This window comes from Macrobrachium rosenbergii, chromosome 9, assembly GCF_040412425.1.
Source record: "Macrobrachium rosenbergii isolate ZJJX-2024 chromosome 9, ASM4041242v1, whole genome shotgun sequence".
Classification (NCBI taxonomy): Eukaryota; Metazoa; Arthropoda; class Malacostraca; order Decapoda; family Palaemonidae; genus Macrobrachium; species Macrobrachium rosenbergii.
The window spans coordinates 56,450,242-56,469,649 of NC_089749.1; the positions used below are offsets into that span (position 1 = coordinate 56,450,242).

The 19,408-nt window shown below is 37.4% G+C and overlaps 1 long non-coding RNA gene across 1 annotated transcript; it reads left to right on the forward strand.

Moving 5' to 3' along the window:
* Positions 1–2,475: 2,475 nt before the first annotated feature.
* LOC136841847 (uncharacterized) lies at positions 2,476–18,580 on the forward strand. Its single transcript, XR_010854107.1, has 3 exons — positions 2,476–2,738; positions 9,260–9,443; positions 11,232–18,580. It is a non-coding gene; the product is annotated as an uncharacterized lncRNA (long non-coding RNA).
* Positions 18,581–19,408: the final 828 nt, after the last annotated feature.

Here is a 19,408-nt window from a genome sequence, read left to right on the forward strand (position 1 = left end):
CAACCCCTGTCATTCCTTTTACAGTACTATAACTCTGTTCGTATTATCTTCCACCCTCATCTAACATTAGATTCATAGTGCAACTGTGAGGTTTCCTCTGGTTACCGTAGAGGGTATATATCTGGAGATGCTATCTATATATCAGGACCATGTAGTCAGTGGTCTTCCACCAGGGTGGTGCTGCAGAGCCTTGCGGCCATCTTCAAAGGTCTGGTAACCATGCAAATTGAAGAGAGACTAGTGCAATTGTGAATATTTTTATCCTGAATGATTAATATGCAAGTAAAAAGTATATCTTAGTTCAACCAGACCACTGAGCTGATTAATAGCTCTCCTAGGGCTGGCCTGAAGGGTTAGATTTATTTTACGTGGCTAAGAACCAACTGGTTACCTAGCAACGGGACCTACAGCTTATTGTGGAATCCGAACCACATTATGATGAGAAATGAATTTCTATCACCAAAATAAATTCCTCAAATTCTTCACTGGCCGGTCGGAGAGTCGAACACTGGGCCAACAGCGTACTAGCTGAAAGCTCTACCCACCCCTCCAATGAAGAACTGTAATATGCAAGTGAATGTTTATTGAGCTTAGTGAATAGGTGTTTAGTGAATGTTTATTGTGTAAGTATTCAGTGAATGTTTATGGTTTAGTGAATTGAATGTTTAGTGTGTAGGCTAAGTGTTTGGCGACTGTTTAATGAGTGAATGTTCTGCGACTGTTTAGTGTTTAAGGGTGTTTAGGGGTTTGATTTAGTTTAGTGAGCATTTAGTGTTTAATGAATTTTTAGGATTGAGTGAGTATTATTAAGTGAATGGTTACCGAGTGTCTAGGGTACAGTGAGCATTTAGTGTTTTACGGGTGTTTATTGTACAGTGAGTATTGAGTATTCAGTGAGTGTTTAGTGTTACTGAGTGGGAGTGTTAGTGCTTGGTGATTCTATGGTAGTGTTAGTGACTGTATGCAAAGAAAGTCCTGTAATTTACAGGAACCATTTGTGCTAGACATTACTTTGATCCAAGAGCAGAAGCCTAGGCCTTGACCACAATGGTTGGAGTGCTTAAGCCAACCTGTTTTTGTGAAATTTGGGTCAAGTAATAGTATTAATAAAGCATCATACTATGTCCTGGACCGAGACCTTTCAATATGGCCTAGTTCCTCATTTGAGGGTGGGTATTGTTCTCAGCTACCACTCTCCTGGCCCTGCTTTGATTCTCAGACAGGCCAGTGAAGAATTAGAACAATTCATTTCTGGCGATAGAAATTCATTTGTGGCTAGGTAACCTTAGCCACGTAAAATAAATCTAATTCTTCAGGCCAGCCCTAGGAGAGCTGTTCATCAGCTCAGTGGTCTAGTTTAACAATAAAGTATGTGTAACTTTAATATGGCCGCCCGAGGCCACACGCTCGGCAGTGAGATCACCCACTCCATGTTATTGAGTTACACTTTTCAAAACTTTTTACTGTCAATTTCCCTTTCAGTCTGGATGACCTCATACGTCCCAGCGCTCGGCCTGTGGCCTAAATTTTGTATTTAACTGTCAAGCTGGCTCTTTGGCCTACAATCACGTATCCTTCAACTGTAGTGGTTATCGATTCCGTAATGCGCCCTTCCTTATAACGGCTCCGTGTACAAGGAGGGCTGTTACATAGACCTTCCTCCATTACAACTACAATGTATACTGATCTTTCAACTGTAGTAGTAGAATCATTAGTTATTGATTTCTTGATGCGCCCTTCCCTATAACGGCTCTTTCTTTAGCAAGGGGAGCTGTTACATAGAACTTCCTCTATTACTACTACAATGTATACTGATCTTTCAACTGTAGTAGTAGAATCATTAGTAATTGATTTTGTAATGCGCCCTCCCCTATAACGGCTCTTTCTTCAGCAAGGAGAGCTGTTACATAGAACTTCTCCAATACTACTACAATGTATACTGATCTTTCAACTGTAGTAGTAGATTCCTTAGTAATTCCTTTTTTTAATTACTACTGTTAGTGACAATTCTATTTGGGCCATTAAATTAAAATTATATACGCTCTTGTAAAATAAGCTGTAAACTTTCCTGAAGGCATAATTAATTAGCCTACTCCTTAATTGCTCTTTTTAAATAGTGCAAGGCATTTGAATCCATGCATGTTGCCTTTGTTTGTATCTGGAAGTCTTTCATTATACTTTGTAGTTTCTGTAGAGTTTACAGTGATATCTTTCAAAATCTTCCATCACTACTATTCAATATTGATCTCTCCATCGTGTTAGAATCTATATACCGAGTAAGAGGTATTTTAATTGTTTACTTGTTTACGCTTTCTGTTTACGCTTTCAGTCTTAGTTCCTGATAAAAAGTTTCAGTTACATTCTTTGCCGTCAGAACTGTGGCTATGTATACTTTGAGTTGCCAGTAGTCATTAAATAAATCATTATAATCTTCGTATATGTTTAAACTGATGAATGAAAGAACAAACAAATGAAGTGAAATGTAACTTGGATGTATATTTAATTCACTGCATGCCCAAATGTACGCTGGGATGCCGACTTCGTAGTGAAATAAATAATGAAAATTCCATGCTGGCGGCTCTGATTTGAAGCTCCCTCGACACTCGGCAGCCATTCTTCATCATCGTGATTCGCGAAGCGGGTGTTCTTTTGTACTTTCTAGTTTTTTTCTTGTGTACAAAGTCGCGATAACCGAAGATTGCCTGTAATATGGAAGTTTTATCGTAACCTTATTGAAGGTGAGTCTTAAATACGGATTTTCTGTGGTTAAAATAGCTCAAATGTGTTTGAAAAGTGAATGAGGACAAGCTTAATTTGTGTGGCACCATGGACCTGCCTAGTAGCCCTGCCGGCCTGTGCCCCCGGTCTCTGTTTTGCATAGAATTGGGAAACAAACCGAGGACTATGGATGAATGTTGTTTTGAGCAGAAAGCGATCGTTTAAATGCTTACCTAGCCTAGGTATCCATTAGTCTTAAGTAGGTTTGTCCTCTCAAACCTTACGTGGCCCGCGCCTGTTTGTACTTTTTCAACTGTTTTTTTCTACACTTTTAGGGGTTCAGATACTGGCGTTGCATCTGTTTGTTGTCGGCCAAATGGAATGTCCCTTCGTTGTGTTTAGTACTGGCGGGTTGGGGGGGGGGCCCTAGAGTACCCACTTGCCGGACGGGGTATGAACTGTTCGAAACAGACGTACCCGTGCCCTGTCTTGTGAAGATCGTGTATGAAAACCCCTTCTTGGATGGACTTCAGGGGTTAATTACAGGTTAATTACACTCAAGCGCCAAAAATTAAAGCTAAATTCATAAACAGCAAACCAAAAAACTGTAGAAAAAGTAGTTAGAAGGCAGTCGCCGCCGCGGACCTACTATATAGTTCTACCTCAAAAATTTTTCATCTAAGTTCATAGGTCTGTGTTGTAGAATCCACAGGAAGGATCTAAGAAGGTTAGGCGAAGGGGCCTTTCAACAACACCACAAGTTATAGGATAGGGGAAATATGTAGCTTAGAGCCCCTTCAAGTGTGTTGAGAATTTTAAAGTACAATTAAGCCCAAGCTCTTATAATAATGCAGTAAACTTGTGTAAGCAGATACTAAAAAAAATATTGTAATTTTACAGAAAAGGTCCATGGGGCACCGTGTTTAGTACCAGCCCCTAACCTCAGGGATGAACATAAAAACAAAATAAAAGACAGAAAATATCTCAAAATGTCTCATCTGCACTGCATTATATACAACCATTTCTTTATAGTTCAGTCAAAAAAACTTCATGAATTAATGATATATAAATCTGTGCAGAGCTTTTCTGTAGAATTACCAAAGTTATTTAGCCCTTAAATGGACTTTCCAAACCAGTTTGGATTTCACAATACATTTTGCTGTTTGTGTTCTGACCATCCTCTGGCTGGGAGATTAGATCCATGAGTTGAATACTACTGTTTGCTGTTTACAAGTCTAAATGCATAGCCATTAAGTTTGTATGGCACTTGTATCCTAACTGCGCAGCTCGGTCCTGGTCGTTTCGGCCGCAAGTCACTTTGGCCATAACATCCAAAACAATGTAAGACGTTATGTTTATGGTATTTACCATTATTATTTCATGTTTATGTACATCCCCAAGGGGCTGGTACTAAACACGGCGCCCATTTTGCACATAAACGTGCTTACGGCTGAAATGACCCAAATGCGCACAGCTGGCTGGTAAAGTTAATGATGAAAACTACTTCATATCATTGGTGTAATATCATAGTAGAACTGTATTCCAGTGATGGAAATATCCATGTGTTTTTACTTAGTTTTTTTTTTTATTTTTTTTTACAAGTTGTAAAATACAGACATTCTCAAATCAGGCCAAATGGCAAAGAAAAACAAGTTATGTGCCATTTAACCTGGGTGTCTGTGAGATTAGAAATGGCCTCAACAGTTATTTTTCATTCACATGTGAATATTATCATGAAATTATGGCCTTTTTAGTTTTATGTAAAATGAAGCTACTGAGAGGGCTTTGTCTGTCTGTTCACACTTTTTCTGTTTGCCCTCAGATCTTGAAAACTACTGAGGCTAGAGGGCTGCAAATTGATTTGCTGATCGTCAACCCTCCAGTCATCAAACATGCCAAATTGCAGCCTTCTAGCCTCATTAGTTTTTATTTTATATAAGGTTAAAGTTAGCCATGGTCATGCATCTGGCAGTGCTATAAACAGGCCACCAATAGGCCGTGGTTGAAAGTTTCGTGGGCTGTGGCTCATACAGCATTATCCCGAGACCACCAAAAGAGAGATCTAATTTTGGTGGCCTTAATTAAGCACTATACAGAAAGCTCTTCAGTGCATTTTACTGTTTTAAAGTTAATGATAGTGTAGGGGTGTTCGTAGTTATTATGCACTTTGTGGCAAATGGGCCATCTGTAGTGCCATAAATTAGATGCCTAATACCAGAGGAGACTATGATAACTGGGTTTCTTGAATGTACCCTGTTTGTCACAGTGTTGGGTTACAGATTCTTTCCATGTGGGTAGGCTACCAGCTGCGTTGCAATGAAATAACTAGTGTGTATCATTTAGTGAACATTAATTGCTGAATAGTGACAGTGGTCTTAGAGTTGGAAGAGACTCACTGTTTGAACATATCATGAGAAGCTAGCTTTCTCCCGCTTTCATTGACTCAAATCAAAACGGTACTGTAATTATTGTAAGTTAACTATTTTAAAGATAGTTTTGATTCATTGTAGTAAAAATAAGTTTATAGTATAATGAAATACGAAGGTTGTCGCGGCTGTGCCTCATCTGATGTAGGAAGGAAAGGAAGGTTAGTTCTTACTTTGCCCTCAGGTTGGTTTTTGTGGCAACGTCAAGAGCCAGTTGATGTCCTTTAGTTAGTTATTACCTCAAGTCATTGACTAATCATTTTTATCAATAGTCAATGAAGTGCATGGGATCTGTTGTATCAGATTAGGAGGAATAGATTAAGTTATGAAGGTTGATTTTGAAACCAAGTGTGCAGGTTTTTATACTCTAGCAGATCTTGATGGGAAAGTTTACAGTTGTTTACATATATTGTCAGTACTTTTTAGTAGGGGCAGCTTTCATTATATGTATGCTCTTTCAAAGAAAATGTAACATAAATCATAGTTAGACCTGACCCATCCCTTGTTAAATGGTCAAAGTTAAGTATATTTTAGTTTTACCAGACCACTGAGCTGATTAACAGCTCTCCTAGAGAGGGCTGGCCCGAAGGATTAGATTCATTTTACGTGGCTAAGAACCAATTGGTTACCTAGCAATGGGACCTACAGCTTATTGTGGAATCCGAACCACATTATAGCGAGAAATGAATTTCTATCACCAGAAATAAATTCCTCTAACTCTTCATCAGTCAGTCGGGGGAATTGAACTCCGGCCTATCGGGTGACAGTCTGAAGCTCAACCGACTCAGCCAACGAAGGGCTTGTTAAATGGTCAAACTGGCACATTTCACAATAGTGAGCATCAGCATTAATTATTTGTTTTAATGTGGTCATTGTTCATCTGCTCATGCAATGGTTCCAAAGAGTTACTCATATGAACAGGATTCTTGGCATATCATTTGGGGCTCATACCAGCCAGGGAAGATGAAAATGAAATCTGGATAGGAGGACAACAGACAACTTATATTCCTGTGCAGAGAGTATCTGAATAAGACTGTTGCATTAGAATGAATCGGTGTCAGTAGCTGCTGAGAGCAGTATAATCAAGTAAAGTATTTCACCGCTGTCACCTCAGTAGTCCTTTGCTGTTATTTTGACGACTCTGACAGGGTTGGATTGGGGTAAGCTAATCTGCAGGCCTAGTTCTTTGTGGCATCTCACTGTGCATTCTTGGTCAATGGTATCATTACTGTGAGGTGTGGTGGTTGTTGCGGAGGGTTTCCTGGTATTCACAGGTTAAAAGAATGTCTCCTGTGTAACGTCAAAAGAGGGCATTGCTTTTGAAATGTGAAGCTCAGCTAGGATGCAGAGGCAGCAGCTGTCCCATGTTGATAACTTTTAGATATCAAGTCCTGACAGATCAGTTGAAGTTTGTGCTGCTCGTCATAAAGTTCCTTCAAACAGCACTTTCTTGTACATGGCACAAAATCCTCCCCAAGAGATGTTTCAAGGTCATGCCAGTACAGTACAAGTGCTGGGACATCCTTGGACAGGGCAGTGCAACTATAAGAATGTAATGCATGGGAAGTGCTGGGTTGTTGTTTATCAGAAGGTTAGACTTTTCTGATAATTTTATAGTATCATCACAGCAAGGGTGGCAGTACGGTATGGTATGGTACAGAATTACTGTACGTTATGGTATGGTATTTTTCCACCTGCAAGAACGGTATGAAATTATGGTACTATATTACTTTTTAAGTATGGTATGGTACGAAATTACATTATTTTTTCCATATCTTTTCTGTACTTATTTATTTTGATGTGACTGCCCACATCCCAGATAAACCAGATGACAAATTTTGACTTTTTGATGATAGGGTAACCTAATTTTTTCCCTGACGAATGTTTTAAGATGCAACCTTATCTTTCCAGGAAATTCAAATTTTAAGGAAATTCAAAGGAACTTGACAGATTTTAAGGAGATTGGCATTCAAATTTGATTATTGGGAAAGATCATATTTAATATAGCTAAAAAGATTAAATACTCTATACTGAGTCTGAAAGAGAATAATGAGAAACGTGCCTACATTGCTTTCTGCTGTATACTTAGATCCCAGGTTTCAGTGTCTCCTTAAGCAGCCACGGAAGATAATAGCTCAAAAGCATCTATGCAAATTGTGGAGAAGGATGTCAAAAGTGGAAATAGAAAAAGAGGTAAACAAGGCAATAATGCATGATGCAATACTTTCTAACAACAAAGAACACTGTCTGCATGTCGAGGATAGGACAGGTGAAAACATAGATGTGATTGATCAGCTTTTGAATGCAAGTGACCAAAACAATGAAGCCTGTGAGCGAGCAAGCACTGGCATGCATGACATTAGGCAAGCGGTACAGAACTTTGGCAGCTGTAAGCAAGCAGATAGGAATGTAGACATTTTCAAATGGGAGCAATGTCATCCACATCAAGACTTGAAGAAACTGGTCGAGGTGGCAGCGGCTCTTCCTGTCACTCAGGCTAGTGTAGAGCGTGCTTTTTCAGGTTTACGGTATATCCTCGATGGACTTCGGCTAGGGCTCAAAGAGGATATAGTTGAATCTGTTATGTTCCTGCATTGCAACACCTAATAAATAATCAAAGGACCAGTTTATGGATGTGAGATTCAATTTTTACTTAAAAGAACAATGAGTGAAAATGAATCTTTTTGTTCATCTGTATGTGGAAGATAAATTTTTTTTTTTAATGATATCTCTACACCCAAAAATATTATCAAAAGACTTAAGTTTATTATTGTGAATTAATGTTCATTTTAAAAAATCGGTGAATAATGATAATGAAGTTTTTGTTTATATATCTGTGGAAGTTAAAGTCCATTCATAAAGTACGAGGCCAGTGTTGACAGCTCTAGTATTACTGTAGCCTATTATAGGTTAATTGATTTGATTAATTATAATTCTATGATAAAAATGCAAATGTTTATATTATATGTACATGCAAGTTCAAAAGGGCTGTGCATGCTAACAGGAGCAAAAATAATTGCAATTCTAGTTGACCCGCCTTCCATTCTCATTTTGTATGCCTAATAAAGTTTTGCAGCCTTCATCTCTGGCTCTGGAAAGTGCCAGAATGTAATAAAACAAACCTACTAACAGTACAAAGTTAAAAAAAAAAAAAACATGATAAGTAAAAATCTCTGGAGGAGGAATTGTTTGCAAAGATGATATTATTGATTAATTTTCAAAGAAATGTACTAGCAGAGGTACAAAATTTTCTTTTATCATACCACTACGGTACGGTTCTTTAGGTATGGTACGAAATTACGGTACGATATTTTTAAGCTATCAGAATTACAATATTTTTTCCGTACCGTACCGTACTGCCACCCTTGTATCACAGTTAGATGGTTTGAAGTGTCCAATGATAATTTCGTGTAAGGCAGATTCATCTTTCCAATATGCAGAGCACTCTCGCTCTCTCAGTTTGATACATAACCTGTTGGTATTAGGGGTGATATAGTACCATTCTTTGACAATATTTTTGTTTTCGTCATGGAACAGGGTAAGGTAATCAAATCCTAGGCATCGCAGTCAATTTCCTAACGCTTGGAGTGCCATGAAAAATCTTGTGATGACACCACCTGTATCTTTCAGGGCACTCTGTCCTGTAAGGCAGAGGCCCAAGTTTCCCTGCATGTACACTTCCATTTCCAAGTGAGTGTTAATCATCAAATTGGGCAGGTCAAGGAAGTGAGGTTTTCTGTCAGTGCTGTTTTCACATATAGTGAAGGACACTACAACTTGCAAATGTTTACCCCCTTCTGTCAGTCTCATTTTCACCCCCTTTATTGTCAAAGGTATTTTTAAATGCAACAGGATTCATTCAACCAACCCTCTGGTTGATCATTTTGATTGTACAGAATTATTTTTCATTTTCCGCCTCTTTTATTAGTTGTATGTATAAATGTAATTTACATTATTGAATCAGAATTAAGTGTCTTGCCTTGGCTTTATTAAGATAGGGCTGGTATTTGTTCTGCCCTGTGGTAGAAAATGTTTGCCTTTTAACACAATAGGAGCTTTGTTACTGTTTGTGGTTTTATTTAGCTTTTGTGATTTATTGTAACACTCCTCCGCAGAAATGAGGATGCTTAGGTTTGTGCTCAAGAGTTACCATTTAAAGAGAAGTGACTCCTGCAAGTCTTGCTCATTGCTCATGAGAGAGAGAGAGAGAGGGGAGGGTTGCTGCAATGAAGTAAGGAGTAATTAGGACCAGAATATCCAGTTTGTTTAAGGCTTCATAACAAACGTACCAGGACTTAGGTAAGGTGTAGTACATAAAAGTAGCTGTCAGAATATAATTAATTTTTATCAAGATGGTTAAAATTAGAACATTATCTGATTTCTGTCATTTGACCTCACCTACTTATTTTTAGTGCAAGTATCAGACATTTGTATCTATAAGTCACACTGGTGATATCCACTAAATTGAATTTTAGTTATGTCCAATTTTCATATACTTTTCAATATTTTTTTTCAGTTTCTGTATACAGTACTGTACTATGTACTATCAGAGGTCATTGTATGTCATACCTTTCATTGTTCTGTAGTATGGTTGAAATGTGGCCGGGTATACATCACTAAGTGTAGAGGATTATTATTCTTAGTCACTGCTTGTTACCATTGTTCATTTTCCATCTGTTACCTTACCTCTCTACCAACATGGCTGTCAGCTTCTTTCACTCTTTCCCATTTCAATTTTTACCTCGTTTAAGACCCCTTCTGGCCATTCCCATAAAAGAGAAGTTCAACTTATTCATGGTCAATCTGCCATAAAACTTAACAGTTCAGAGGAATAGAAAATAGTTCAGTGTTGTCAGATTTTATAAATGTTTTAAATATACTGTAGCCTTGTATTTATTCTATCCATTATAAAGAGAAAGATTCAATTGTAGATTAATATACGAAGTTGTTGGAGTAGGATGCTGACAAGGCTTCCAAAGCTGAGTTGGTTATGATCAGAGCAAATGTTGCTGTTGCTGCATGTGATTCTAGTATCATTGAATCCCATTATTTGCAGTAAATGACAAATGTGGGATTAAGTCCCACTCTTTAGTATTGTGGCTTATTTCATTTTTCACACAGTCACTTCATATCTTTGATTTAGCCATTTTCATATCGGAAAAGTACCCCTTGAATCAGTTCCCACTTGTTCAGTTTGAAATTTTAAGATGGTTTTATTTTATGAATTCTCTGACTGTAACCACCAGCTTAAGACTGGTCCTAAACCTTAAAGAAATTTAGTCTGTATATTTTTGGAGTTATTGTCAATTTCTCCAGTTGTCAAGACCTTTAAGATTATCGGCACTGTAGTTTGGTTAAACAATTTACCAGTAACATCTCCAGCTTCTCTCTCTCTCTCTCTCTCTCTCTCTCTCTCTCTCTCTCTCTCTTTTGTTTCATGGGTCCAAGTTGATGTTCCTCACAATGCCACCGCACCCTCAGGCCTGATGCTCTTTGCTCTTTCATAGGATTGCTTTCTTCTTTGCTGTTCAACAACTTCATCTTTTTAATCATCATCCACTCCAGTCTCTTGTAGAGCACTTCCTGCTCGATAACCCATCTGGTCCAGGAATCCATCCATTCTTTTTTGAAGATACCCTTGGCCTTCCCATGGAACATGGTATCTTTCTCAGTATCTCAAACACACAGTAATCCTGAAGATATCTTAGCAGAGACAGCCTTTGTTGTTGATTTCTCTGGCACAGTGTTAAGCTGTCAGTTGTCAGTTTAAAAAAAACTTATTCTCAGCCACCTCCGTACCTTTTCCATAGGTCCCAGCGTTTGGCCTTTGGCCTAAATTCTATATTCTATTCTATTCTATCCTGTACCTTTTCAGACCTTTCGTTGCGTGCTCCTGCAGATTTATCTCTCTTAAGCTTCATCTCTTTCTCCTCTGAAGCACTGGACTTGGAGATTTGATCTCCTGGCATCTTCATAGACAGGAATTTAACATCATCTAGAAATTAATATATTTCCAGAGTTAATGTTGAAAGAGCAATGAGACAACAGACATTTATTGAATACTAAAGTATGTTCTTTGCTTTTCAGCTAGATTTAAGGAAAAGAAAAATGGGCATCATCTTCACCCCATTGAAAGTGTCTTGACAGACAGACACACATCACATGAAAGAATCTGGAATAGAATTAAAGAGGTGGCCATTTTTGCCAGGAGCGAGGTCTTCGGTCAACATTCCCTGATCTACCATCAAGATTTTTTAAACCTTCTTTAGCTATGATCATAAATCTGTTACAATTCCTGTCAAAAATGAAAAGGATAAAATAGAAATATTTAAAAAATGCTAAAACACACTTTTATTGAAATGCCCTAAAAAGTAAAAAATAATTTTTTGAGACACCAGGATTTTCTTACAATGGAAGGAAATGCTAAAAGAAATAAAAAAATATATATTGTAGCATTTCCTTACACGTTTGGCACCCACGTTTTTATTTTTGTAGATATGATTCTTTGTAAGATAATACTGCAGTCTCAAAAAATTATTTTTTAGTTTTAGTGCATTTTTATTAAAACGTTCTAACAATTTTTTTGTATATTTTATTATTTGTACTAAAGTGTTTGTAATTGTTTATGCAATAACATCTAATTATAATGTTGACAGCTTTTATATGTTACATTCTTGGCTTCATAGATCATGCCTAAGTGAATAACATTCTGGTCACGTAATTTAGTTACATAATTCTGTGACTCGAGCAGAAGTTAGAAGTAATTTTGCTAAGTTTAGGTTTGTGTGTTATACTGAAGTAAGTGATGGTACGTATTCTAAAGCTAAAGGAAGTGTTAGACATGGAAAAAGACATTTCATGGCAGAAAGCATCATTTTTAAGAAGGAAACCCCTTAGAACACTGAGGTGTAGGGCAGGATTGCTTCAGCATTGATTTGCCCATCAGATTGAATAGTAATTTTTGCAGGAGAAAATGAAACCTTTGGATGAGCTTGTGAGAGTTGGGAATTTGTTGAATAATAATAATAATAAAAACAATAATAGTCTTGGATTCAGAAGATATATATAGTTTTTGTTTGTACAGTTTCTTGAAGCATTTTTTTTTTTTTTATCTTGTGAATGAAATAGGGCTTCAAAATAATGACTGAAAATTTTTTAATATAAATTAGTGTCACAATTTTGGTAGAAGTCTTTCAAAACAACAAATGGACCGGCAGTCTGTCAGCCTGCTTTCTCACATGATGTATTCAGTGTCAGCTTATTTGTGTATGGGGCGTCAGAACTTGCCTATGTCATTTCAGCTTTATTTTAGATGTCTCACATGTTAGCATCTGTTAATTTAGTGAAGAATTTGGCAACATCTGACTTAGACACTTCAAATTTTACATTGTCCTTTGCTTCCATTCTTTTATCACTTACTGTGGTTGCTTTGATTTTCATTTCTGTTCTCTATTCCTGTCTCCTATGTTTCAAACATTATTGTAAGACCCTCTCCCCTGAATCAAATGTTAACATTGGATCATCTGTTTCTAGAGGCTCTTAGGAACCTCCCTTTATTTCTTTGAAACTTTGTCTTTACTATGAGGTAAAGCAATGGGTTCAGTGCTGATCCTCTACGTACATAGTTTATCTGAAATTCTCTGGATGTATGTATGGCCATATTTTTTGTAGATGTTGTAGCACAATAATGCCATCATTGCTCAGTGAGTCTTCACAAGTGCCTTGCCCTTCCTAGATTGTCTTCGTAGGCTGATGAATGGATTTTCACCATCTCCAGATATATAACTTATTAATTTTGAATGGTGCTGTTCATTAAATTAGTTCATTGTAAAGACAGCCTATGGTTGATTTTCTTGGCACACAGCCCACCAATGGCCTCTGGTTTTTTTCAGCCTTCATACTACCTTACCCTCAGACTTCCATTCCATGCCATAGCAGTCTTAATCCTAAATATTTTCCACACTGGCCCAGTCTCCTCTAAGAATACAACTTCAAGATGCCACACACCATTACATAAGCTTTTGTGACTTGTTTTATGTGTATATTTTTGTGTTTGGTGTTAATTGTATTTCACATTTGGGTATCCTGTTCTGTGAAAGCTACCTTATAAGGTATTGGTATTTAAGGTTTTTTAAAAGAATATTTTCTCATTTTGGCTAACAACAACCATAGGGCAGGTAGTTCCATGTCAGCCCTTCAATACTTTCTTTTAACAAGTTGGATGCTAAAGATGTTACATATTCAGGTGCCACATTCAATGTTGGTCCCTTTTGTCATGTCAGTGTCCTCCAGTTTGTGTTCATTCTCTTCATTTAGATGAATCTCAAAATATTCATTAATTCTTTTGCATTATGTATCTTCTGAATTTGTCTTTTCTGAACCAGTTTTCTGCTACAGACATATTCTTTGTTCCAGTGTTACCTCATCATCACCATCTTTGCCTTAACCTCCTTACCTTTCCCCTACAGGCCTCTTATAATCTTTCCTGCCTATTCTTTGCCACTTTTTGAAGGTACATTAGCCCCAACAAAGAAAGTGTTAGGTTAGGTCAAGCTGCTGCTGTTCGTTTTTCATGGAGATAAAGTTTTGTAATTACCCAAAACTTGCAGAGGAAGGTACACAGTTTTTCCAGAAGACAAAGGCTCCCTGTGGCTGGTGGGTTTTACCCTCTAGACCTGGCTTCACCTTTTCTCTTTTGCTCACTAAATGCATAGTGTTTCTGCAAGCATTCAGCCTTCTAATCCCAGTTCAATTTTGGTTTTATGTGAGACACAGGTTATTTGATGTTAACTTTTCCTCTTTAAAAATATTTTCTTTGTGTTTGCAGTGTAATTTTCCCATTTTTTGCAACGCTTTCGTTCCAAGTGAAGTGTTATGTTGTAGTTTTATTTAATATAGAGTAACTCCGGGTTCTATTACTTATTTTTCTTGACCTTTTCCTCTGCCATTAACCTTGTTTGTTCATCTCTCTCTCTCTAATTAACTATGTTTTGCTTAGGACCTTGATCAGGTTTCCTGCTTTTCCTTGTACAGTAGTTGGTCTGTGTTGCTTAGGTGGAGCTTCCACTGAACCTGCATTTCATCTTAATTATGAACTTCTTGTCTCTTTGTAGTCATCATTATAGTTTTTATGCTTGGTTGCTACAGTATGGGTGTACGACACACACTAATAACTTCTTTCCAAGCTTGACGTGAAATTTTTTCACTTGAATTTCCTTTGTTCTGGCTCTTGGTATTGGCTGCCGTTCTTCCTACCATTTCCATGTCTACTCATTTTTGCACTAAATGCTCCACTCCCTCCTTTCCAAATCAGTCTTTGTTATCTCATCAATTTTTGAAATGCCCCTGTCCAAAGCATCACCTATAAAATCTTCAGTTAGATTCAGTTCATGGTATATCTGCCATGGTACCTACACAGTCAATTTCCCTACTAGATGTTTTTTTTTTTTTCTTCTTCTTCTTCTTCTTCTTCTTCTTCTTCTCCGTAAGCATGGTTTTGCTGATTATCGATTTTCCTCCTTGTCTGTACTCTAGACACCAGATCATGCTCATATAGCAGTTCCCAGATGCCTCCTTTCTTGTATTCCTTTGAAGCATCAGCCATAACTACGATTATGAATAAAAGACAGCACTGGACCCTGATGGATTGCAACATATATCTGAAATTCATCTGGTATACTGTACTTGTTTTTGTCTTTTAAATCACTTGTACCTGAGTCCTTCTGGTAGCCTCTGCTTTTCTTGATCCTCTGTAAAATTCCCTTTGAAGACTCAGAAATTTTCCACTTTTTTGCATGGTGCTTTCATGTGGGTGCCTCTGTAACGATTGTTGATTTATCTGTGATGGAACTGAACAGACAGTTGTAGTTCTAAACTCCCTTCAGCCTTAGGGGCAACTTTGTTGGAGGATTGAATAATGTTTAAAATGAAGTAAATTCATTCAACTTCAGTGCAAAGGAAAAAGTTGAGGTCTCCTACAAGCAAACATGGGACAGAGATAAGAATGGAACCTTGCTGGAACATCATGACTAATACCTCGAGAAATTTTGTCTTCGTTTTGTTTTAATCAGATATATAAAAGACACTGTGGTTGTTTTATTGGCATAAGGTCAAGGGCATTGATGATCAAAATACTGTACAGAGTACAAGTGTAAGGTGTGTACATTTATGTAATTATTTACTGTATCCATAGTGAATACTGTTTTTCCCATTTTTGAGACATGGAAATACAAAGATGTATAGATTTTCTCATTTAATTGTTTTCAGAGCATGTTAAGAAGGTATTACGAGTGTTTTGTTTGTTGTACATTTTCAGGAATTTCAATTTTTTTATATAAATAAATGTCTTTTGTGTTTTGTTAACCAATATTTAGTCAATTTCTCTAGGGTGTTCATGCAGAACCAAAACCTTTTATTTCGTGAAGGCTTTTATTGTTAATTTAGACGGAGACCCAAATTCAGAATCCAACTGGTAAATAGAAGACAGATCAACCTTGTCCTTTTTGGAGTCCCACATTTCATTTGGTCGAGTTTTTGAATGTCCAGCTTTTTGGGGATCTTTTTGTATAAGTTGAAACCACTGACAGCTGTGTTATTTATATACTCTAAGTCTTGTAGGGTTGCTGGAGATGTCCCTCAGTGTGAAAATGACATACATTCCTGTATCCCCTACTGTGAAATCTTTTGTCAAACTGTGTTCCACATATCCATTCATTATTTCTTATTGACCACTGCTGTTTACTTCAGTTGTCACTAACATTAAATCAGAGCAGGGAATATTTCCTTTCCTCAAGTGATTCTCCCCTAGTTTCTTCTTTTTCTCATTTATTATGGACTTCCCTTAATCCTTAATGTATACCTGTTACTGTAATATACAGTACTTGTAATCCAGGCAGTTGTTTTGTCCAAGTTTTTTAATTTCATAGGTTTTTTTATGTCATGCATAAATTTACTAAATGGTTCCCGTGCAAGCAAATTCTCATGGTGCGCTTGCAAGTTGTGCCATCTAAATCACCTCGCCTCTTACGTTGCACCTTGACTTTTCACCAATCTATGGACACTTCATTGTAACGATTATTGTAAAGCGGTTCCATCACCATGTCCTCTTTCACTTGTGATGTGCAGTGACTGTCATTCGTTTCCAGTTGGAAGTTGAATGTAAGTTCTGTATATTTGCCACAGCCTACTTCATGTCCTCTCAGAAATAACTCTGTTCGTCTGTGCCCCCAGTGTCTGGTCTTCTATTTTTGGCTTGTGTACCATGCAGAGCATTAAAACCAACTAGATATTACACCTTGCACACTTTTTCCAATCTTGTCATTGGATTTGTTATGTTTATGCCTTTTGTTGGTCCCCCTTGTTATCCAGACTGCCATATGGTTTTATCATTACTTATGACTTTGCTCAGTTCTTTTTTTTTGATATGTCAGTTTAATTACCTAACTATACCCCTCACCTGCTTGAACACCTCTATTGGTTCTGTCCACCACTGAAGTTTTTGCAATGTGTAATGTATTCCTTTATTCCTTTCTCACCCTGCTCGTTGTGCCTTCTGCTGTATAAGCTACCTTGACCCAGTCTGTCTTCTATGAATATGTATTGGAACAGGTATTTGATTTTGTTTTACGTACGTAGCTTCCTCATAGTACTGAACCTTATTCCCTTCAGATTTTAGTCTGGTTTTCACGTTAATGTTTTCCTTTGGCTTGATGAAATTTGCAATTTTTTATCTTTTCAAATCGAGTTGTGTTAACATGAATTCATGTAGCTGAATGGTATTACCAGGATTTGATAGTATTGTGATCCAGAGCTCTAACCTTGTTCCCCCAAAACCAAACACCATATTTGGGTTCTTCGTCAGTTTTCCTGCCTCTTGTATAGTCTGCAAAGCTGCACACCCTGGCACTTTCATCTAGGTTTCTGCCTGGGCTAAAGTGTTTGCCATCACAAAATCCATGTCCTCTGTAAATGATTGTTGTTGTTCCTTGAATTAATAAGTTATTTGATGTCTTCATATCAAATAATCGTTTCTGATTTTCGTGTTTCCTCATCACTAAATTCTCAATTTTTACTCCTGTCATAGACTGACCATTGCAGAAACACTTTTCTTCAGATAACCACGACTACCATAACCATATTCGAGACATGCGGTAACCATGCTTAGTTCTCCCTGTTTGTAGCTCAGAAGGCAGCTTATATGTCAGTGGATATCTATTTTAGAACGAGTCATCTGGGGTAAATAAATCTGGCAAAAACGTCTGAATTTTAAAAACTGCCTGTACATGCACTGTAGGAAAGGTGCCCTTGTATATATGACTCTTCTCCTTAATAGATGTTGTATATGACTCTTCTCCTTAATAGATGTTGGCCTTCGACAGAGTTTGTCGATAGAGACCTCTGTTAAACAGAAAGACTTTGTTCTACTTGTCAGTTAGCAGTCTGAAGTCATGTGCTGTCTAGTTATCATTTCGTATTTTGATTCAAAAATTGATCGAGATATCAGTTGTTTCTTGGTAACCTGACTCTCCTCAAGGTTTAAGTTATGGACAGTGTGTGTATGTTTAAGCAAGTAGTTAGAATTGAGATATCAAGTAGCTAAAAAGTTAGAAAAGAAAAAGTAATCGAGGCTAATGTCTCAAGTTCAAAGACAGACAGCCGTTCTGAAGTCGTACATGACATGCTAATATGCGAGGGGTACAGATGTTTTAAAAAAAAAAAAAAAAGGCGAAAGAAAATTTAGGGTGAACTAGTATGAGGAACCGTTATTAATACCCAACATGAAATTTAAAATCATGGGGAAATTACTTTGATATTAAGATGTCTGCTATAATGTAAGAGCTACTGTGTTTGATTGGAATCTATCTAGAATTTAGACCAAGCACTCTGACCTACCAGGGCATTCAGTGCTGTTTGGTAGATTGACAAGAAAAATTTTTGAAGGGGAAACCCCCACAGCTTCACAGTGAATCTGATGTTACCAGAGGGTGGAAGAAAGAATATGAAAGGAGTTACAGTTAAAGGAATGCGAACGATTGCAGGTAGGTGCTGCAAAGAATCTTTATTGCCCGCAGTTCCTGCTAGGTGCATTACCCCAATATGACACCCAGATTTTGAGTCATAACTGAAGAGTATGGCATGTGAAGCCTTATGCTGACCAAAAATTTACTTGTCTAAAAAGCATTTTCTAAGTTACCCATTAAAATGTATAAGTTGTGATGTTTCAACGAGCTAAGTACAAGTATCACAATGAAAAATATCAAGTTAAGGTATTCTTGCTGTTATATAAGGTTATGACACGGGCGTAAAAAGTCGTTGCTGTAATCAAAGATTGTAGTGTTAATAAAGCTTGCTTATGAAATGTCACAGAAATCCCGGTTATGGGCTAAGTACCCAAACTTCATTGTACAATAAAATTAGGAAATAAAAACTAAAATAACTGTACAGTCTTTTATTTAAATCCAGAGCAATAGTTACATATTGTAGTGTTATTTCTTGTTAAAGAAAATATGCAATTTTTTTTCCCTGACCCAGCACTGCAATACCCCGAGGAGGCAATATTCCCACCGCAAGGTATTATAGCCATTCAATTTCAACTGCACAGCCGATTCAGCGCTGTTTACCAAGCCGACAGGTTGATTGCTGCGATGGGCAAAGCCCTGTATACTACCTTTGTGCTTTCCCAGATGTATTCGTATTTCTCTGTCTGCTGAAAAATGTCTGACCCTTTCTATGTCAGAGAAGGCTTATTATGCACTGGGAGACCGGGAGGGGGTGGGGGGTCAAGTTATACCACAAAATGCAAGCCTTGGATGACGTCTTATGGTTATGACTCCTGTACTTCGGCATAAGCTTGATCGACTGATAGTCTGGTTAATCATGGCGTAAAATTCCCGTAGGGTTTTGTCGCCAGAATTTCGTTCTAGTACACAGCAAAGTGGCCGGAAAAATTCAAATTTCATTCCCTCTATGACTGACATATGAGAAAATCTACGCGTTAAACATACAAGTTTTCGTTTCTTCAAGATTTTGAACCCGAGGAACCCTTCCAAGTATTGCTACAGAAAACAGGTTTCTTTTATTCAACCCTCATAGAAAACGAAAGAACATTAAGCTTTTAACACCAACTACAATAAATATATTCTTGAAACTTGGCCATTTTGATACTTGTGGCTGGCAGTATTCAAGATTTGGAGCTTCAGTGAACTATTTATTCATAAATATTTTAAAATGTTGTTACTCATCCTTATTTCCTGAGCTTTTTAAAA